The following is a 22,596-nucleotide window of genomic DNA, read 5'->3' on the forward strand; positions in this document are numbered from 1 at the left end:
CCAATGTGGGAGCACCAACTATATAAATCAATTAATAACAAAATCAAAGAAACACATCAACAATAATACAATAATAGTAGGGGACTTTAACACTCCCCTCACGGAAATGGACAGATCATCCAAGCAAAAGATCAACAGGGAAATAAAGGCCTTAAATGATACACTGGATGAGATGGACATCACAGATCTATTCAGAACATTTCATCCCAAAGCAACAGAATACACATTCTTCTCTAGTGCACATGGAACATTCTCCAGAATAGATCACATCCTCGGTCCTAAATCAGGACTCAACCGGTATCAAAAGATTGGGATCATTCCCTGCATATTTTCAGACCACAATGCTCTGAAGCTAGAACTCAACCACAAGAGGAAGTTTGGAAAGAACACAAATACATGGAGACTAAACAGCATCCTTCTAAAGAATGAATGGGTCAACCGGGAAATTAAAGAAGAATTGAAAAAAATCATGGAAACAAATGATAATGAAAATACAACAGTTCAAAATCTGTGGGACACAACAAAGGCAGTCCTGAGAGGAAAATATATAGCGGTACAAGCTTTTCTCAAGAAACAAGAAAGGTCTCAGGTACACAACCTAACCCTACACCTAAAGGAGCTGGAGAAAGAACAAGAAAGAAACCCTAAGCCCAGCAGGAGAAGAGAAATCATAAAGATCAGAGCAGAAATCAATGAAATAGAAACAATGACATATCAGATAAAGGACTAGTGTCCAAAATCTATAAAGAACTTAACAAACTCAACCCCCAAAGAACAAATAATCCAATCAAGAAATGGGCAGAGGACATGAACAGACGTTTCTGCAGAGAAGACATCCAGATGGCCAACAGACACATGAAAAAGTGCTCCATATCACTCGGCATCAGGGAAATACAAATCAAAACCACAATGAGATATCACCTCACACCAGTCAGAATGGCTAAAATCAACAAGTCAGGAAATGACAGATGCTGGCGAGGATGCGGAGAAAGGGGAACCCTCCTACACTGTTGGTGGGAATGCAAGCTGGTGCAACCACTCTGGAAAACAGCATGGAGGTTCCTCAAAATGTTGAAAATAGAACTGCCCTATGACCCAGCAATTGCACTACTGGGAATTTACCCTAAAGATACAAACGTAGTGATCCAAAGGGGCACGTGCACCCGAATGTTTATAGCAGCAATGTCCACAATAGCCAAACTATGGAAAGAACCTAGATGTCCATCAACAGATGAATGGATCAAGAAGATGTGGTATATATACACAATGGAATACTATGCAGCCATCAAAAGAAACGAAATCTTGCCATTTGCGACAACATGGATGGAACTAGAGCGTATCATGCTTAGCGAAATAAGTCAAGCGGAGAAAGACAACTATCATATGATCTCCCTGATATGAGGGAGTGGTGATGCAACATGGGGGCTTAAGTGGGTAGGAGAAGAATCCATGAAACAAGATGGGATAGGGAGGGAGACAAACCATAAGTGACTCTTAATCTCACGAAACAAACTGTGGGTTGCTGGGGGGAGGGGGGTTGGGAGAAGGGGGGTAGGGTTATGGACATTGGGGAGGGTATGTGCTTTTGGGTAAATTGGAAGGGGAGATGAACCATGAGAGACTGTGGACTCTGAAAAACAATCTGAGGGGTTTGAAGTGGCGGGGGGGTGGGAGGTTGGGGTACCAGGTGGTGGGTATTATAGAGGGCACAGCTTGCATGGAGCACTGGGTGTGGTGAAAAAATAATGGATAGTGTTTTTCTGAAAATAAATAAATTGGAAAAAAAAAAAAAGAATTTTCTCTGAAGTGTACTCAGAGCAGAGACAGTTAAACAATAAAAGTGAGGTATTGTAAGACCATAATACTAACTCAGGAATAGTTGAGGTAGAAACCACTGCCCCGGCTCAGCCTTTCTGCATGTTACATTTGTTTATTTGTTCATTTGTTTGTTTGTTTTTTTTTGGGGGGGGTGGTAAGTTTTGAATGAAGGAAGGATGGTCTTTCAATGCTCACAGGAAGGAATGCCAGAATTTTCTGCCTTCTTTTTCATGCGAAGCAGGCCTGTGAGGGGCTAAGCTGCACCTTTCTCCTCCAGATGTCCCTGGCTTCTTCTGATGTGGAATCTTGGTTCTCTCTGCTGTCCTTTAAACTCCTGGGCATTGGTAAAATCTTGTCATGGGGTTTGTCTTATAATCAGAGTTTGTAGAGCTTCTGATCCCATCTGTCCAAACCCTCCACATGCTGACATGGGTAGTTGTGGCATGAGACAAAGGGTTGTTTGAAGGCATGAGACCGATGAAGAATTGACCTAAGACAGAAGGTCACTCAGCACCCTAGTCTCGATGTTTGTTTCTTGGCGTTTCCCCTGAGAATTCCTACTTTGTGATTCCATGACTCAGCAGCCCTATTTGGTAGGAAAACCAAGGAGTATGTCTAGATAAAACCTCCTGTCAGTAAGTGCATTCCTCCCAGCACATGCCCTAGTGTGGGGACATTTTTCCAGAAACCTCCCACCCTTGGTCTCAGGGGCAGGCCTCTCGGAGGAAGACCCCTTGGCTAAGAAACTTTCCAGACCTCAACCTCTGTTTTTCTTTCTTTCCGTAAAAAACAGCCTGATTAACCTTAACACACAGGGTCATGGCATGGATTTCTTGAGATCCTGCTTATGAAAAAATTCACATTTAGTGTCCTAGAAACAGATCTCACCACCGGTGAGCCCTTTTTTTTAGTTGTCTCTCTGTGTGGTTCAAGCCAGCAGAGAGACTGATCGGGGTCCTCTTCCAGGCTCCATGCAGACCCTGTTCAACCAATATGTTTGGATGAAGAAATGAAGGAAAGAACCTGACTTAAATGAATGCCACAAAAGGGTGTTTCCATTTCAGAAAGGGACTTCTCCAGATTGAAAAGCTTTTATGACTCATGGTAAATCAAAAGTTTGAGGCCTTGCCGGCCTCTCTGACTCTGTGGGGAAGAATAGGGGGATTTTTGAAAGGCAGTGACCATTTCTAGGACTTTACAAATCCTACATCTTAGTTTTCCCCGTGATTGCAAAGTCAAGGTCGCTTACGTGTTTCGTCCTTCTCTATAGCTGATCGACTGCAGGTCTCTGCACATCTGCTTAAGCCTCAGGTATGAGGCTTCAATCACTAATTCGCTGTCTTGCTTCCTTAGCATTTACATGAATGAGATAAATCTTTGCTTTTATTTATCTGTAGAAAATACTATGTATTATATTGGCATTTCTGAAATGTTTGTAGGAAAGGTTTGAGATAAAACGTGGGAAGAACCACTCTCCTAGATGAGGGAGAACTTTCTTCTAAAGCTTTGTCTAATGTCTGTGAAATAATCCAGAAGAGAGGTGGCAACAAGCAACCTTGCTTTACAAAGCAGACAACAGCAACAAACTTTCCTGCTCTTCATCAGTTACATGGATTGATTCATGGGAAGGTGGGAGTGGTTAGGGGAGTGGCTAGAGGAGGGGTTAGAGAAGTGGTTGGAAGAGAGGTTAGGGGAGGGGTTAGAGGAGGGGGTTAGGGTTGTGAGAGAGGTGCTCTAAGCCAAGGTCCTGACTCAGGGCTTCATGAGGAGGAAACCCTCCAGAAGCACAGAACATCACCATCATTACCATTTTGTGAATATTTTGGTAATGTATTTTCTCCTCTCTTGCGTACTTCGAAAGTTAGTTCCAGAATCTCAGGCGCACCAGCTGGCTCAGTCAATTAAGGCACCAACTCTTGGTTTCAACTCAGGTCAGGACCTCAGGTCCTGAGAACCGGTGGGCCCAGGCTCAGCGCTTAGTGTAGAATTTGCTTGTCCTTCTCCCTCCCTCCTCTACTCCTCCCCCTCTGCCCCTCCCTTCCCAATAGATAGAGTCTAGAAAACAAAATTTTCTGTTAATGTAAATTTCACGAAATTTTGGAAACTGATGGTCTTCCATTACATAAGTGGCCAAACACCATCGGAAATGGACTGCGAGGATGCGTAGCAAAGCTCCTCTGTCACGGGGAGAGGCGTGGTCCGTAGTGGTGTGCACACAAGCTTCCGGGGGAGATCCCCATCATAGGAGTCAGTGTGCAGGATGCCCGCCCTCAGGGCACCCTCCCCACTCCCTTGTTCACACCGGGTCATTCATGGCCCCTGCCATGGTGTTTGTCAGAGTCCAACAGCAACAGCTGCCGGGTATCACTCAGTATGGGATGGGCTTGGTCTCTGGGTGTTTCTGAGAAGGCCTTGCTGTCTACAACATGGATAATACTAAGTAATGGTATCATGATAAGCAGAAACTTAGCCCCTGCCCTTGTGAGTGTCTGGCAGAGATCTCTGTGTAGGGTCGTGATGCGGGTTCTCTGTGGAGTCTCTGTGTGGGTGTCCGTCAGAGGTCTCTGTTAGAGTTCTCTGTGCACTGTCTCTGTGTGGGTCTCTGTCAGAGGTCTCTGTGTTGGGTCTCTGTGTGGGTCTCCCATCAGAGCGATGTGTGGAGGACCCTGGAGGACAATGTTGGGCTGGGAGCGGGACACGCAGGGGGCGCCCTCCTAGACTCCACCCTCCTTCTGGGCACATCCCTTCCAGCCGGGGATAGGAGAAGCCCCACCTGAGGGTCTCCTGCCCCTCCAGGCTCTGGGGTAACCAAGACTAGGAGCCAGGCCAGTCTCTTGGCCTCTGAGTCCCCACCAGTCCCCTGGGAGCCATCTTTGGGCCACACGTGTACATAAAGGTCACAGACCACAAGTCCGTCTGGGGACCCCAGTCCTACAAGCTTATCAAATTGTGCAGAAATTCACTTCTCTGCCTGAAGGCCTTGCTGCCTCTGGGCACCTGACCGTCTGTGTGGGAGCTCAGGTGGCTTCTGTAAACCCCCACCCCACTACCCCTACCCCCCTCACCCCTGGAATTGGCAGCTGGAGTGGGGCACAGACCCTGTGGGGACAGCCCCAGGGCCTTTAGCTTCTCCCCTCTGGGCCCATAGGGGGCAGTGGGACACCAAGGGTCTTCAGTCGTCACCTCAGGCATGGGCACACTCTGTCACTTGGCCTCCTTCCTGGCGTCCCACCCTAAGTACAGGGACCCCTGCCCACAGCCACAATCCCTCAATCCCCCAAGAGGGGAAGGGGGTGCTGGTGGGCAGGCCCCTTCGGTGCCCTGAGCCTGCACAGGTGGGTCCCTGGGGATCTCTGTGGCACGCCCCACACCCCCTCAGCACCGGGTTCGAGTTTGTCCCTTGCAGCTCTGAGTGTGAGAAGAGGGGCTGAGGGAGCTAAGACGGGATTCCCTGGGGTGAGAAGGCTCCTGGGGTGGCCCTCCTCTACTCCCCACAGGAGACTGTGGGGGGTGGGACAGGATTTCTCACCTCTGTCCTCAAGGCCAGCCTTGTGTCTCCCAACTGCGGGCCCCACTCTGACCTAGGATTCCATCTTCCTAAAGCCTGCGCAGGATTTCTGCCTCGCAAACCCTCCCTAAAGCCACACAAGCTCCAAGTGGAGGGAAAGCAGGAGAGGATGGGCAGAGCGAGGTCCCAGTCTGGGCCTTGTTCACCTTGTCATGGTAACTGAAGGAGAGGGAGGAAGGGGGCGGGGGTGGACCCCGAGATGAACCGTCCTCCAAGGCCCCATTCATTCTGGAAGCCAAAGCAAGTCCTCGGGGAGAGCAGACCCTGATCCTTCCCTCCCACCACAGCAGGGCACACACAGAGGCCAGCACCACTCTTGAGGGGGGAAAAAAAAATCACATTTATTTTGGGGAAGCAAAGTAATTGTGGCATGAAGAAGCCATTAGCCCATAGATGATGTACTAATGTGAGAAAAACGCAGTTTGCGTTTTTTCTTGGGGGAAAGTTGTTCTGCCAGGAAAGGCATAAGAAGCACACAGTGGCTGGCCAGGTGAACTGTCTTTTTTAAGGAGGCAGCGCCTGGGGCAGTGGGCCTGCAGGGTGCGGCCTGAAGGGCCCGGCACCAGGGACCCGTTCTGGCAGGGTCTGCTCGGGCACTCTGGCACCCTGGTGGGGAAAGGCCACCCGATCCACTCGGTCTTGTTGGCATCGTTGTGGCCCCTGGGGGTGCCCTGTGGACTGGCTGTCTCCCTTATCACTCTCCTCTGCTCTTGGTAGGAGAGAACCCTGTGGTAGCAGACATTGGGGTCTGCTGAAGTCTGGAGATCCTTTTTGCCCCAGTGAACCTTCGGGACCCTGAGTCCCTGGTTGGGCAATATTTTCTCCTCTAGGATTTGCTCCACAGCCCTCACGACCACCTGAGCCTCGGCAGAAGCCCTGTCCATGGCTGACCTGTCCATGACTTGTCCCCAGCCCTGGGGTGATGAAGCCTTGCCCTTTTGAAGGGAATCTTCCAGTCCTCTTCCTCTACTGGGAAAGAACCACTGGAGCAAGTGTGTCATCCTTCTCCTGAAGTAGTTTTCCGGAGGCGCCTCCTCCTTCTTCAGCAAGATCTCACAGGCCTTGCTTCCCGAGGCCTCTCCTGACTCCTTGCTCTGGACTGGACATCTCACCTCACTGATCTGGAGGAGCTTCATTTCTGATAACTCCTTGGCAGGCTCTCTCAAGGGGGACCTCCTGGAGCTCTCGCTCTCCTCGGGGGCGACACATTGGTGCTGCAGTCCCAGGGGTCCTGGCTGCCTGTGGCGGCTCTGGCCACGGGATCTTTGGCCATGCAGCACCTCGGAAGTAGATGTGTCTTCACTGGACCTGCTCTGGAAGCTAGACAGAGATCCCTGAGAAGCCAAGATGTCAGCAGCGAGGAACATGTTGGACTGACAGTCTTGAAGGAGACTCTCCGTCCCACAGTCTTGAAGGAGGACCCCAGTTTCACAGTCTTGAAGGTGCACGGTGGGGGTGGCATCACGAAGCCAGTTCTCTGACTCCATCAACTTCCGGGGCTCCGATCCCCTGCGCTGTGCCTCAAGGCGTAGCTCTTTGAGGTCTCGGGTGACCAACTTTGTACGTTGCAAGGGACTGTCACTTTTCCCTGCAGACCCTGATCTCAGCTTGCCACGGAGGCCTTGGTTGTTGGCCAGGACAGGGGGATCTAAGGTGACTCCCCAGGCAGGGGCCTCCTTGAGCTCCCCCACCTCCCCGGGCTCTTTGGCACTCAAATTCTGGGGCTCTAAGTTGAGCTCTAGCATGGTCATGTCCCGTGAGGCCCGACCTCCATTCACCCTCCTTAGCTCCTTTGTGGCCATTGATGGACTTGGACTTGACTCCAAGCGGCTGTTCATAAGAGTCCTAGAGACAGTCTCACTGTGCCAGATTCTGCCCACAAAGTTGTATGTGAAGGTCCGAGAAGGTGACCTGGGCCCCTGTCCAGCTAGAGGGCCACCCCCAGGCGAGGTCCCTTCCAGAGCCTGCTGGATTTCCTCACATGTAGGCTGGGGAGCACCAAGGGGACCCCCCCAGGTGGGGTAAGACTCTTTCATCACCTCTCCTTGGTAGGGCTGAGAAGGATTTCCCACGAACTTGGTGCCCAAGTCAGCCTTGGATATGCAGGTGGCTGAGCGGGAAGGGAATGACTGGGAGAGGAGGAAGCCATTCTTCAACTTGAAGAGTTTTATAGTCTTGAGAACCTTGAGGGGGAGGCCCCAATGGTGCTTCACCCTGAGTCTTTTGATATGTGCTTCTAGCATCCGCTGAGCATATGGACTGAGGATGGAAAAGTCGTGGGAGGGCTCCCAGCATTTGGAAAGCGCTGGCTTTCCAGGTTTCCCGTGAGGGCTTGGCTTTCCGGGAAGGTCCGAGGCGTGGTGGGCAGCAAGCCTGGAAGGATGAACATCCAAAGGCATCTGACCCTCTCCGAACTGCCCCAACTTCCTGAAATGGGCTCTGAGGTCCTTCTCTTGGTGCTTCACGTCTGTGCAGCTTGTGGAGGGCTTCATGTCTGTGTCTGACTCCTCAAGATTTCTTCCTGGAGCCTTCTCTGGAGTGCTCGCTGAGTCCCTGTGTAGATCTTTCCGGATCCTCCCTGCACTGGACCTTGAATCCTTGCCCAGTCTTTTTCCTGGCACGGTCCCTTCTGGGTACCTGGACCCAGTCTTCTGTGTGGCCTGGCAGCTTCCATTCGTAGACTCAGACTCGGCCTTGGGACTGTGCCATCTGTGTACCTGGGGCACCCTCTGGAACTCTTGGTGAGGCTGTATCTGTAGGGATAGCTGGATCCTGCAGGACGGGCCCCTTCCTTGCTTCATGAGCCTCTTCCAAAGGTGCCAATCTGGTTGCTCCCTGAGCTCAGAGTCGATCAATTCTCCAGGAAGGACAGAGACTGACCCATGGCCCTCGGGAGACTGGCCACCCTGCAGAAGGTCAGGGGGACCTTGGCTAAAGACTTGCTGAGATCTTTTCATCACAGGGGGTACCTTGCCCCTTTCTGGTTGCTTCTCCACAAAGTGACATTCCAGGTTTTGAAAAGCAGTTGGCGTGTAAGACGGTGTCTTCTGGGCTACAGGGCAAGACACCTCGCACCTCCCCATCTCAGGTGGCAGAGACGAGGGTCCAACTGGGACAGAGGCTGCAAGGCCTGCCTGGGTCTGGGGCTCAGCTAGAGGTGGGAGCTGGGACTGATCCAGAGGGAGGGGCTGGGGCTGAGTCAGAGGGAGGGGCTTGCGCTGAGTCCGAGGGAGGGGCTGGGGCAGGGGTTGATCCAGAGGGAGGGTCTTGGGCTGAGTCCGAGGGAGGGGCTGGGGCCGGTGCTGAGTCCGAGGGAGGGGCTTAGGTTGAGTCAGAGGGAGGGGCTGGGGCTGAGTCAGATGGAGGGGCTGGGTCAGGGGCTGGTCCAGAGGTAGGGGCTGGGGCTGAGTCAGAGGGAGGAGCTGGGGAAGGGGCTGAGTCAGAGGGAGGGGCTGGGGCTGAGTCAGAGGGAGGGGCTTGGGCTGAGTCAGAGGGAGGGGCTGGGGAAGGGGCTGAGTCAGTGGGAGGGGCTGGGGCTGAGTCCGAGGGAGGGGCTGGGGCAGGGGTTGATCCAGAGGGAGGGTCTTGGGCTGAGTCCGAGGGAGGGGCTGGGGCAGGTGCTGAGTCCGAGGGAGGGGCTTAGGTTGAGTCAGAGGGAGGGGCTGGGGCTGAGTCAGAGGGAGGAGCTGGGGAAGGGGCTGAGTCAGAGGGAGGGGCTGGGGCTGAGTCAGAGGGAGGGGCTTGGGCTGAGTCAGAGGGAGGGGCTGGGGAAGGGGCTGAGTCAGTGGGAGGGGCTGGGGCTGAGTCAGAGGGAGGGGCTGGGGCAGGGGCTGAGTCAGAGGGAGGGGCTGGGGCTGAGTCAGAGGGAGGGGTTGGGGCTGAGATGGAAGAAGGGGCAGGGACTGGGACAACCTCAGGGTCAAGGGTTGGGGCCTGAGGGAAGGATCATCTAAGTCATGGGTCAGGGAGAGGCGTGGAACCACGTTGCCCTGAATCTGGAGTGGCAAGGCATGAGAGAGCTCATTGAATATGACAGACGGGAACTCCAATGGGGGATCAGTCACCCTGACAGTGGCCACCAGGGACTCGCTGTGCAGAAAGGGGAGACCCCAGAAGAGCTGGAGGCATTTCTGCTCTAAATTGTCCCTTGGAATCTTGGGACGTGGGGGTGCCTCAGGACTGAGCAGCTCTTTTGCTTTGCCCCTCATGCTCCAGAAGGACGGGCGGCCCATGGTGTCCTGCCCGTCACCTGGGGACTTGAACATTCTTCCGAAAGAGGTCAGCTGGTATTTTGACCTTTCTTTCTTGTCCTTCTCCCTCCAAGACATCAGTTCTTTTCTTTTGCCAATGAATATCTCCAGAAGATTCTGGACATCCGGGTTGATGAAAGGGGGGATCCTAGTCTCTTCCTGTCTGTGTGTGGGGTCTCCCCAGAGCAAGGCTTCTGGTGGGCCATGGGACAGAGGCACTTGATGGGATTCCAAGTGTGTTGAGTTGGACAGGTTCCAGGCATTGGCAGCTGCCTGCCACCAGGACAGGGCCGAAATGGGGCAGTGTGAGCGGCCCAGGCCCGAGATGGCTGGGACAGGAGAAGCTGACCTGTCAGCTGACCGAGTCGTGTGGGGAGCCGAGCTCTGTGGGATGGGGCATGGCAGGGGTGCCCTTGAGTCACACTGAGGGAGAGTGAAAGGAGAGTCCAGCCGCTCTGGGGCCAAGGAGGTGGTCAGAGGTCCAGGGCAGGCCTCTGAAGGAGGGAGACATGGCGGGGAAGGGGGAAGAGCAAGTGGCTGGTGTGGAAAGCCATCCGGGGGGAGGAAAGGCTCTACTAGCCAGGAAGTAGTCAGGGAGGAGTGTGAAGCAACGGAAATTGAGGAGGTCATTGGTCCTGCTGGCAGGGTGGAGGCCAGAGGCCGAGTGGACCCCGTCAGTGGAGTTAGGGCAGGTGATGGGGCCACAGCAGGAGCAGCATCTTGCAGAGGCTCCCTGCATGGCTGACGGGCTCCAGCTGGCACCCCTCGGCGCACCTGCCCAGGGGCTGCTTGACGTAAGAACTGGTGAAAGCCCCCCTGGTCAGAGAGCCTCTCCAGGTGGCTGTGGGAGACAGGAGGCATGAGCTGCTGCTGTAGCAGTTGGGTCCAGGAGGGGTCCCCACGGCCCTCCATGCCCCACACCCACATCACAATGCTCCTGCTGTCCCTCACCCCGGGTCTTTGTTCACAGTCTGTCCCCATGGCTCCTCCCAGCCCCCACAAACAGCCCCAGAGGCTGTGCCCTGCAGCCCAGGGGTCACACCATAGACTCGGGAAGGCCCACCCAGGGGAGAAGGGGGCAGATTCTTTACCTTTCCAGAAGGGAGAACAGGTCCTGAACCTCTTCCAGATTTTTCAGAAATTCTCTGAAACCTGGAAACAGGAGACCGGGTCACAGCAGAAGACAGGGTCCAGGGATCTTACGGGAGGCTGGGTACAATGTCCCATTAGGGGAGACCTTTGGGGGATTGGACTCGGGAGCCCCAAACAGCACTATCCAAGGCCACATGCCCACATGGTGACTACAGGATTCATGATGGGGATCGCTTTGTCTTTCCAAAGTGCTTCCCCATTCATGACCTTGCTGGGGGAGGAAGGACTACTGTAGCCTCCAGAGGAATCTAAGCAGAGTTGAACAGCTTGTCCACTGTGGGAGTGGGAGGTCCCGCCCCCAGTCCAGGCCCTGGGGCGCCTGGTTAGGGAATACCAGTTTCCAGCCCCTCAGGGCTTCGTTCTGGTGCAGAATCTGGGAAGCCTCCGGGTTCCCTCTCCCTCCTCACAGGCCCCAACCCCCACGCAGGGCTCTGTTTCCTGAGGGATGGGCTCAGGCCCTGGTGTCCTGGAGACAGTGGGACTGGGCCTTCAGAGCGGGGGGCACAGTGTAACTGGGGCACACAGGGGTGAGTGGCGGACACTCACCTTTCATTTTCTGATGTTTTTTGCTTCTGTTGCTCCTTCTCCGTGGCTCCACTTGGTACTGAGATAAGAGAACACGCGGATGCTGGGACCCCCACCCCAGCAGCAGATGACCCAGTGCTCAGGGGCCTGACCTCCGCTAGAGAGGCAGCTCTTAACTTCTGGTCCTTGGCCACCGGTCACTGTGTTTGGGACGCTGCCCTGGACCCCTCCACCACACCTGGACTCCGGCCCGAGATCTTCAGGGAGAAATCCTCATGTCCCTCTAACCCTTGCCTGGTCTGGCTTGTCCTGGATGGATGGTGGTCTACACTCTCCTAAGAATACCCATTCTATTCTTTCCCATTTCAGGGGTCTTTCCAGTGACTTGGAAAAGTGGAAAGAATAATAGAAGAGATGATCGAGTTACACTCTGCTGGGTCTTGGCCGAGGGTTCCTTACCTTCCCGCTCTTCCTGTGTTTCTTGCCTCGTGGTGAGGACGGATCAGGCTGGAAATAGGAAAGTAAAAAGACAAAGAGCCCCAGTCCACACACAAAGGCAAAGATGGCATTAACTGCCCAGAGAGTGGGACTGGGGCTCAGCCAACCATCAGTAAGGGATTCCTGAGGGAAGAGATAATCCTCCATCTCTTCCCTCTAGAAAGTATTAATGTCCAATCGCACTGCTGCCCTCAGGTAACTCAGCCCTGAGAGTTAGTGACCGATCGCACTGCTGCCCTCTGGCAACTGAGCCCTGGGTGTGTCCATACAGACACAAGCCCCATGCCCACATCACAGAGCTGTGGTCTGGTCACAAAGGGCCCTTGAGGACAGGTAAGGGACACAAGTAGCCGGACCACATCCCCTCTCCACCGCTAGCCCTGTAGCTCTGTCATCCCTCCGCCTTCCCAGGCCTGAGCTACCCGCTCACCATGCTAGAGACAGACCTATTGTCAATTTGCCTTTCATCCTGCGTGAAGCTCAGAGAATACTGTTTCCCCTTGAGGTCTCCAGTTGTGCTCCATCAGTTTCATAGCTTTTAAAACCTGTTGAGATACCACCTACACCAGTTAGAATGGCCAAAATTAGCAAGACAGGAAACAACGTGTGTTGTAGAGGATGTGGAGAAAGGGGGACCCTCTTCCACTGTTGGTGGGAATGCAAATCGGTGCAGCCACTTTGGAGAACAGTGTGGAGATTCCTCAAGAAATTAAAAATAGAGCTTCCCTATGACCCTGCAATTGCACTCCTGGGTATCTACTCCAAAGATACAGATGTAGTGAGAAGAAGGGCCATCTGTACCCCAATGTTTATAGCAGCAATGGCCACGGTTGCCAAACTGTGGAAAGAACCAAGATGCCCTTCAAGGGGCGAATGGATAAGGAAGATGTGATCCATATACACTATGGAGTATTATGTCTCCATCAGAAAGGATGAATACCCAACTTTTGTAGCAACATGGGTGGGACTGGAAGAGATTATGCTGAGTGAACTAAGTCAAGCAGAGAGAGTCAGTTATGTGGTTTCATTTATTTGTGGAGCATAACAACTAACATGGAGGACATGGAGAGATGGAGAGGAGAAGGGAGTTGAGGGACATTGGAAGGGGAGGTGAACCATGAGAGACTATGGACACTGAAAAACCACCTGAGGGTTTTGAAGGGGCAGGGGCTGGGAGGTTGGGGGAACCAGGCGGTGGGTATTGGGGAGGGCACGTATTGCATGGAGCACTGGGTGCAAAAACAATGAAAACTGTTACACTGAAAAGAAAGAAAAAGAAAAAAGAAAAAGAAATCTGGAGTTGTCCTTGGAATTTTGGCTAATTTATGAACTTTTGTCCTCTGTGTGCAGCTCCAGTCTCCCCACGTAATATGTTCTTTCCTTGCATCACCCTAGTACAAAAGAAACTCAAACTTCTTTTGCTTCTTTAGCCATGTACATTTTGAAAACATCTTAAGATGTTTTATTTCAATTAATCTTCACTAACTTCAGCTAGAGGGACTTAGAAAATTAACGATTACTCAAAATTTACAAAGCTGAGGATGTAGGTAAGGACTTCCAAATGAGTTCACATTTCTCCCAGGCTTGCAGAGAACTGCTACCCAACAGCCCAAGTTTCTCAACATTCACGGTGTTGTCTAGAAAGTAGCTTCAGTTCTGAGAATGTCTTGGGTCTGGATTATTTTGCTGACACCACGGAAAGCTGCCTGTGTGATGATGTCATGCCTCTGCCCATGGGTTCTGACTGTGGTAGGGCTGTGAGTTAGAGCCATCGCTTTTGAAAATGCTTCACCAGGACCTGGGCCAGGCTGAAGAGAGCACACCTTCTGTAAGAGTGATTCTGCTGCTAGAGCTAGAGAAGTCCTGCCACTTTGTAGTAATAAAAAATGGGGACCAACCCAGTCCTGTCGAGTGGAAGGATGTATGTGCTCTGCAGTATCATGCTCAAGTTACAGTGAACTACCGTGAAACATCGTAAGTGTACATTACTTAGACATGCTACTGAGGAAGAGATAAAAGCGACTTGCAGAAAATTTGTGCAGGATGGTTGCATTTGTTCTAGTTTTGAAACTATACAAAATCAAATACGATTTAGCGATGCATTTACTTTGGTAAAAATATAAGGTAAACATGGAGAATAGTGAACAGGACTGATGGACAGACAGGGGGAGGGATGTACAGATGACTCCAAAGATGTGGATGATACTGCATTTCTTAAAATGGTTGGGATGTGTACGGGTTTATTTCCTTATTCCTTACATCTTCTATATAATTCATAAATGTTAGCTTGTAGCTTTTAAACACTAAGATACACTCTAATGTTATCAACCCCTTTAGAAAATCAGACATAGCAAAAATAAAATGACCAATAGGAAGGGAGGAGAAAAACCAATTGTAAGATGCTTTGTGCGCTGCAGGGGTCTTTGTTGCCAAGACCTTAAAGATCCCAGTGTGACTTTCAGTTTTGAAACCTCCCCACTGCCCTGTTTATGACAAACTGAATCCAGCTAAGGTCACTTTCTGATGGTTCCCAAACCTAAAAGAACAAAATACAGGCTTTTGATTCTTAGTGGATGGTACTTGCTTCCTCCTGGCTGGAGATTTTCAGCAGTAAATGAAGGTATTGGGCTGTGGCTGTTAGCAGGCTGCATTCTTACTGTGCCAGGCAGCAGGGCCTGGGTCTGGCTGGCCCACGACCAGGGCTCGTGGAACAAGGTGACCGTGACTCAGATCAGACCAGGCCTCACACTTGGGGATGGATTTTATTAAAGCAAAGAAGAGGAGGGATAATGTGTTTGAATATAGGCCAGGGACGTTCAAGCTAACAAGCCCTGAGCTTGCCAAGTGATGGAAAAAAAGGAGCTTTTCATAAGTAAAACATAGGGAAAAGTAAACATTTGAGATATATAGCAGCTTTTGGAGAAATTTAGATGGGGCTTTCATGTTTGGAACATTTTGGTTGTTTAGTTATAAACACTGATCTACATATTTATGTGTAATAAATATATTTTTGTAAGAAAAGCAGTGCTTCCATGTATTTACGCTGGGCAGACATCTGAAGTGCACTATTACATGACACTGATGCTCACAGAGATGGATTCCACTCCTGTTTCCTCTTCCATGTGCTTCATCTGATACATAATAAAATCTCCAATGATAGAACACAGGGTGTACCACCCTGCCTTTTCTGTGATGAATGCCAAGGTTTGAGAAATGTTTTACCTGGGAGTGCTCACCCAACAGCCCAGGTTGTAGCACTGAGCACACCTGTGACTCTGTGTCATCTATTCAAATCCGGGAAGGTCAGTTGAGGTCCTCCTGCCCAAACGCTGGGCGGAAAGACACAAGCCCCAGATTATAGAACATTCCCTGAAATAGACAAGAACTCCCAAATGGTTCTGCATTTCTCCCAGGCTTACAATGAAACCTTATTAATATTCATGTTAGTATCTAGAGAAAAAGTTTAGCTTCCAATATAAATATTTTTGTAAATAAAGCCAGTTCAGTGAGATCTGAAGGATTTTTGTGGTCCCTTTCACTACACAGAGGATGCTCCTGCCTCTTATCCTCTCTAGCCTTTTAGCTTTCTAAGATTAGTGAAGTTGCAACTACTTTGCCTCCTACCTGAGTCTTCCATCGACAGAGCGAACAGCACACATCGGAGGATATGATAATGTGTTTCAATCATCAGATTGGCTTAGCTAAAAAATGATGCTGGGGAAGGAGCAGAATCACAGGTGCTCTCATATGTGCTGGTGAGGTGTGAGTGGTGGTCATCCACTCCAGAATATTCCAGGAGGAGCTATTGAATTTTAAAAATGGGCTCACATGCATGTTCTCAGAGCACTGAAAAGTATGGCGCACAGAAAAGGAAACCAGCAAGATTTTGAAGACAACCTACCAAATTATCCCAGGATCAGAGCGGGATATACACAAAAGTTTCAACAATTTGGGTTATTGTCATCTTTAATTGACAAGGAAGTGACAGTCCCTCCCCAGATATGATGTTGGGAGTTTTTTTTTTTTTGTAAGATTTTATTTATTCAATTGAGAGAGAGACAGAGAGACAGACACACACACACAGAGACACGGAGAGTACAAACAGGGGGACAGGCAGAGGGTGAGGGAGAAGCAGACTTCCCACTGAACTGGGATGCCAACACAGGGCTGGGTCCCAGGATCTGAAGATCAGACAGAGGCAGACCCTTAACCATCTGAGCCCTGACCCCGCATTTGGAAATTTTTATGAAATGGTACTAATTAGCTTCTTGGATCCCCAAAAGACCAAGCAGGTTGAAGTGAATCTGAAGCAGGCTGTACGAGGACATTGGATTGTGCTGAATGTCAAGTTAATAAGACCTGTTCTGTTACACAAAGGCACTTGTAGATTCTGATTCTGCCATTTACAAGAAACCAAATGATGCATGGCTCTTCCTTGACAGTGAGATAGTCATTGGTATTTGTAGGCAGGAGGAGGAGGAAGTCGCCAGGGCTCCCCTCTCTGCCAATGTTTACACCCCATTAGTGCAAGTTTCCTTTAAAATGCACTTCCGTGGGCCGACTTGACTCGGACTAACTCCCTGGCCCCAGCGACCCCAGCTAGAGTCACTCGCCCGTCTGGCTGGTCACGTGTGTTTCCACCTGCGCCATTGGTTACATGAAAGTATGGGAATGCTGTGTGCTCACGCTTTGTGGATCACAGTGGTGCTCGTCCTTCTCTGGAGAATACAGAATGCAGAGCGTGAGTTTCCCCAGGTCTGGTGTGGAAAAGGATAAATCTGTGCTGTGGCTACATTCCCTCTACCCCTTTTTAAAAATGGCCAGTGTGAGCCAGAAAGGGACTGAAAGTAGTTCCTAATACAGTCTCACTTAAAAAATTACTTTGAGCAAATGTGTGCTTCTCTGAAGCTCCTAGAGGTTCTTACAGCTTTATTCAACAGTCTAAACCCATGGGTCACCCCCAGTTTTCCCATGATGCTAAGTGCTGACTGTCCCTTCAGGTTGTACATAACATCCAAAATGGAAAATAGTACTTAAACTCTTCAAAGATTATTACTTTAATAAAAATGTACAATTTACTTAACAATTCTGAGCTCTAGCCCTCTCTCTAAACAGACCTGGGAAGATAAGCCATAGCCCATGGCTTGGCCCCTGAGCCGTGTCCATAAGTAGACAGCACCCCACAGATACCATCACAGTCAGAGCCAAATTGCCATCCAGCCCTGTTGCCCAGAAATCCTGAAGCACCAGAAATTGCCTTAGCAATGCATTTTCTGATGCCAGGTTCATGGCTCCTGCCTGTTTTCATGTTCATGCTCTATGTATCAGCATTCATTCCATACCTGTACCATAAATATTCATAAGAAGCCCAATGAGTGAGTAACAGAAGATGTCCTCGGACATAATTTCCAAGAGAACAAAGTCGACAGATTCTCCCCCTCCCCCCTCCCCGGAGTTTGTCATGTTTTGGAGGATGGGTTTTCTCCACTTTCTTCATTATCGTTTTGCAATCTGAGATGGCATGATGACTCACTGGCCTTTCACTTTGTTTAGCCCTTGCAGCCTTTCTTATCTTTCTTTTAAAAAAAAAAAGATTTATATATTTATTTGGGAGAGAGTGATAGAAAGCACAACAAGGGGGAGGAGCAGAGAGAGAGAGAGAGAGAGAGAGAATCTCCAGCCGACTCCCTGCTAAGTGCTGCTTAGCCCAGATGACCATGAGATCCTGACCTGAGCTGAAATCAGGAGTCAGGCCCTTAACCCACTGAGCCATCCAAGTTGAGTTTCAGCCAGCCACAGGTGTCCACATTTATTTCTTTGTTATGCATCTCCACCCTGCTCAATCTGACCCACTTCTAATGCTGATCAGGGAACTAGTCAGATCTCCCAATCTGTCCCGGGAACAGATGACTCCGGATCCATGCGCCCTGGATCTGGTGTGAATTCCCATGTGAGTTGCCTGGCTCTGAGCTTCCTAATCAGGCTCTTCTCCATGAGAGCATACTGCACTAGCTTGGGGGTGAGAGTCATTCTTAAGAATCACAATTGTGGCTGATGCTGCTATTCTTTTTTTTTTTTTTTAAAGATTTTATTTATTTATTTGACAGAGAGAAATCACAAGTATATGGAGAGGCAGGCAGAGAGAGAGAGAGGGAAGCAGGCTCCCTGCTGAGCAGAGAGCCCGATGCGGGACTTGATCCCAGGACCCTGAGATCATGACCTGAACCGAAGGCAGCGGCTTAACCCACTGAGCCACCCAGGCGCCCTGATGCTGCTATTCTTTATGCTCAGGCTCAGGCTGAGTGTGTGACAGATGGTCTGTCAGCAGTTCTCTGAAGGAAAGAAAACCATGCCTGAGTTCTTCAGTGGGTAGCTCTCTGCCAGAGGATCAAGCCCAGACTGGCCTGCTCAGAGTTTGGGGAAACCCAGCATCCTGGCTCCATTGCCTCCAAGAGAAGCAAATCCCATGCTCATGTTTTTTTGATGTCTGGCTATATGTCCCTTCTTAGTTGCAGTTATGTATGTTTCTTATTTGATTAATTTTATTCTTACAATCACTTTGCCTACTACTTCATGCAGTTAGTGGATTTTCATTTTGGCTTTTGCGGTTTTTTCTGGGTTTTGGTATATAGTCTAGTCCTTTTCTATGCTTTCTTTGAAGATGCCTGTTGAGAATTTACTAGAGACTTCTGTTAGAATTTTTATAATTAATAACCAAGGCACATGCTAATAATTTCTGAGTAAATATGCCCATCTTCCATTCTTGATTCATCATTTTCTTAATTACAAATGTGAAGTACTTTCTGTAGTAGGGTTCTAGAATGTGTATGTGTGTTTACTGAGAGAGAAAAAGACAAAGACAGAGACAGAGAAAGAGAGATTTATTTTAAAGAATTTGCTGACTTGAAAGCTGGCATGTTTGAATTCTGCAGATTGGTGGAAGACCACGCTGATGTGGCAATTTGAGTTTAATCCCTGCCTGGAGGCAGAACTCATTCACACTTGGGGTACCTCAATCTTTTCTTTTAAGGCCTTCAACTGATTAGATGAGGCTCACCCACGTTATGGAGCATAATTTACTTTTTTTTTTCCTCGAAATTTAAGTGAAAATCACATAAAAAAAATACATTTGCAGTTACATCCAGACATGTATTTGATCAACTATCTGGGTCCTCTGGCCTACACATGTAGTCACATAGAATTAACCATCACAATTAATCCTTGTCAATTTAGGACCCACACATGTCTCTTTAAGTCATGCTTAAGCTCCAAATAAAGACAATAACTAAGTTATACTTCTGTCTATCATGAAGCCACTATCTTACATACAACTTAAAATGCACTAATACATTCCCTAGCAGAGGATACAAAGTCCTTGGAGATGTTCTTTCTTCTCCCTGATACCCTCTAACTTCAATCCTATGGTGCAAACTCCACACATTGTATGTTCTCTGATAAGGGACCAAGAGAAGGAAGAAAACAGATGGGCCAGCACTAAAATACTCATAACAAAATAAGGAAGAAAAACTCATAAGAATTGGAGTCCTGGAATGCCCAGGTGGCTGAGTTGGTTAAGCATCCAACTCTTTTTTTTTGGCCCAGGTGATGATGTCAGGGTCATGGGATTGAGCCCCACCTCGGGCTCCATGCTCAGCATGGAATCCGCTGGAGATTCTCTCCCTCTACTTCTGTCCCACCCCCCACTTGCACTCTGAACAAAGAAACAAATGAACAAAATCTTACGAAAAATGAATTAGAGTCCTTATTTCTGTAACTGGTCACTTGGTCATAGCTGGTATTCTACCTGCTACTTTGGCTGCTCGTTCTACATTACATTTGCTGTGAACAAGCACCTCAGCGGGTCATGATTGATTCTTAATCTGGTGGAGTGACCCAACCCTTCATTCCTACCAGTAGTCCTGTCTGGATTGGGCAGTTGTCATTTTTCACTGACTTTTGTCCCAGGGCTTGGTGGTTCTAAGGAATCTCCTGTACTGTAGACATGCCCTCCATTTCCTCCACAGTGGATTAACAGTCTCATTTTTCTGCATAGTCAGGATCGTTAAACAACTTACCTCTCATCTTCATGTGTTTATTCAAAGGCATGGGGAGACCAAGGAGGCAGAGTAGCCGTCTTAAGTTCCACTTTAATGGAATCACAGTATGTCTCCTGGTGGTAGCATTCTTCCATTTGAACAAGGGTCTCTAGATCTGCAGGGCGTGAGGTCACAGAAACAAGGAGCAATGATTTCCTAGTGGCATCACTAGGATAGTGCAGGTAACTCTCCATTTCTAGCGCTAGCTTCCCGGACACATGAATCCTGACTATGGGAGAAAGAGCATCATATATGGATGCATTGATTCAGAGCATACCGAGCCCCCTGAAGAACGTTGCCCAGGGACAAATTTTGCCTGCAAATGATTGCCACCCAGCCAGCTCTGTAACTGAGTCTTCAAAAGGCCATTTCGTTGTTCTAGCAAGCCAGTTGCTTTGGATGGTAGAAAGCATGGTACGACCATGAATTCTACCATCATGGGCTGATTGCTGCCCTTCATTTGCTATGAAACACATTCCTTGACCAGGGGCAACATGGTGTGGGGCACCATACCAATGGGTAAAGTGTTTCATAAGTCCAAGGATAGTAGATTTAGCAGAGACTCTGCTTGCAGGGAAGGAAACTACATATCCAGAGCAGGTGTCTATTACTGATGTGGAGCTGAGATTTGTGCATTCTGCTGAGGCTCAGGGGTCCGTGGTGTCCGCTGGGCCACAGCTACTAACCACTTTTCAGACTCCTCACTACATCTGTTACTGTCTGAAAAAAAAAGACACTGCACCTTTCTGTTTTCATTTCTTTTCCTTCTTTCTTCCTACCTAGCCTCGTTCCACAAATCATCAGCTATGGGATTCATGAGCTTTCTCGCAGTTTATAAATCACAAGGACCCCTTCTCTCCTCCATGGTAGGGGCTAACTAGGGCGTCACTGTCCCCTTGACTTTGCATGGAAAGAGTGGAAGTTCATGAAGAATATAAAGATTTGTGCACGGACGCCATAGGACAGACGGGAACTCTGGGTTAGAGCTTCTTAACAGACACTGTTTTCTTCCCTGGTCCCTCACTGCCTCACTAAGATTACATGTATGTCATATGTGGGCAGAAGGCTGTTATAACCCTCATTTGCAGCAGCCACTACTGTGTCCTGGGAGTGGGGTGGCTGGAAGCTGAGGTGGGGTGCTGCCCGGCGAGGGGGGACAGGGAACCCAGGGGAAGCAGTGCTAAGCATTCTCACTGCCCTGGATCTTCCCTGTTACTATCCTGGGCCATGGTAGGACTCTGTGGGCAGATCATGTGGTCTCCAGGGCTCTCCCAGTGGGTCCAGCTGAGAAGCCAGGATCCCAGAACACAGACCCCCAGCAGTTGGGTAAACTGTTGGCAACACAGAGCAGGGCAAGTAAGCCCAGTGCTGCTCCTGTCCTGAACAAGAGCAGCAGAACATGTCAGCAGCTCCTCTGGGCTGAAGTGAACCTTCGAGAAACAGGCATCGAATGGAAAACACCACCCTTGTATCAGGACACCCAGCACACTTACATCACTTTCAATGCACAGCGTTCTCAAAAACACAAACTAAAAGGCTTTGGGGCAATGAGAACAGAATGGGAGAATTTTATCTTTTAATATTTCCACAATATTTGAAGTGGGTTCATAGAGTGAAAAAAAAAAGTTGTCAAAGTATTTTTTCTAAATCACTGCTTAGGCAGCTATAAACACTTAGAAGAAAAACAGCCCAGGATGGAAATATAACAGAGACTGCACACATTCATGAATCTGTCTGACCCCTAACAAGCTTAGCTTGGGAGGCATGGAGCATTTCCTATGTTAGAAGCATAATTATAAATCCTTAAAATACCCACTTGATCACAGTACAGAACATTTTTATGGCTTCACTTGAATGCGCACTTAAGAATTTTCTCTGAAATGTACTCAGAGCAGAGACAGTTAAACAATAAAAGTGAGGTATTGTAAGACCATAATACTAACTCAGGAATAGTTGGGATAGAAACCACTGCCTCTGGCTCAGCCTTTCCGCATGTTACCTTTGTTTATTTGTTCATTCGTTTGTTTTTTTTGGGGGGGGGATGGTAAGTTTTGAATGAAGGAAGGATGGTCTTTCAATGCTCACAGGAAGGAATGCCAGAATTTTCTGCCTTCTTTTCCATGTGAAGCAGGCCTGTGAGGAGCTAAGCTGCACCTTTCTCCTCCAGATGTCCCTGGCTTCTTCTGATGTGGAATCTTGGCTCTCTCTGCTGTCCTTTAAACTCCTGGGCATTGGTAAAATCTTGTCATGGGGTCTTTCTTATAACCAGAGTTTGTAGAGCTTCTGAGCCCTACACATGCTGTCCAAACCCTCCACATGCTGACATAGGTAGTTGTGGCATGAGACAAAGGGTAGTTTGAAGGCATGAGACAGATGAAGGATTGACCTAAGACAGACAGTCACTCAGCAGTCTCGATGTTTGTTTCTTGGCGTTTCCCCTGAGAATTCCTACTTTGTGTTTCCATGACTCAGCAGTCCTATTTGGTAGGAAAATCAAGGAGTTTGTGTAGATAAAACCTCCTGTCAGTAAGTGCATTCCTCCCAGCAAGTGCCCTAGTTTGGGGGACATTGTTCCAGAAACCTCCCACCCTCAGTCTCAGGGGCAGGCCTTTCAGGGGATGACCCCTTGGCCAAGAAACTTTCCAGACCTCAACCTCTGTTTTTCTTTCTTTCCGTAAAAAACAGCTTG

At 49.3% G+C, this 22,596-nt stretch overlaps 1 protein-coding gene and 1 long non-coding RNA gene across 4 annotated transcripts in view; one reads left to right on the forward strand and one right to left on the reverse strand.

Moving 5' to 3' along the window:
* LOC122900625 (contactin-associated protein-like 3) overlaps positions 1–22,596 on the forward strand; it is a 205,183-nt gene that overhangs the window by 77,386 nt on the left and 105,201 nt on the right. The window lies entirely within an intron of this gene.
* Positions 10,390–11,372, reverse strand: LOC122900626. The gene is made up of 3 exons (XR_006383279.1): positions 11,335–11,372; positions 10,728–10,788; positions 10,390–10,477 (listed from the first exon to the last, which is right to left on the reverse strand). It is a non-coding gene; the product is annotated as an uncharacterized LOC122900626 (long non-coding RNA).

Source organism: Neovison vison, chromosome 2 (genome assembly GCF_020171115.1).
Source record: "Neovison vison isolate M4711 chromosome 2, ASM_NN_V1, whole genome shotgun sequence".
Lineage (NCBI taxonomy): Eukaryota > Metazoa > Chordata > Mammalia > Carnivora > Mustelidae > Neogale > Neogale vison.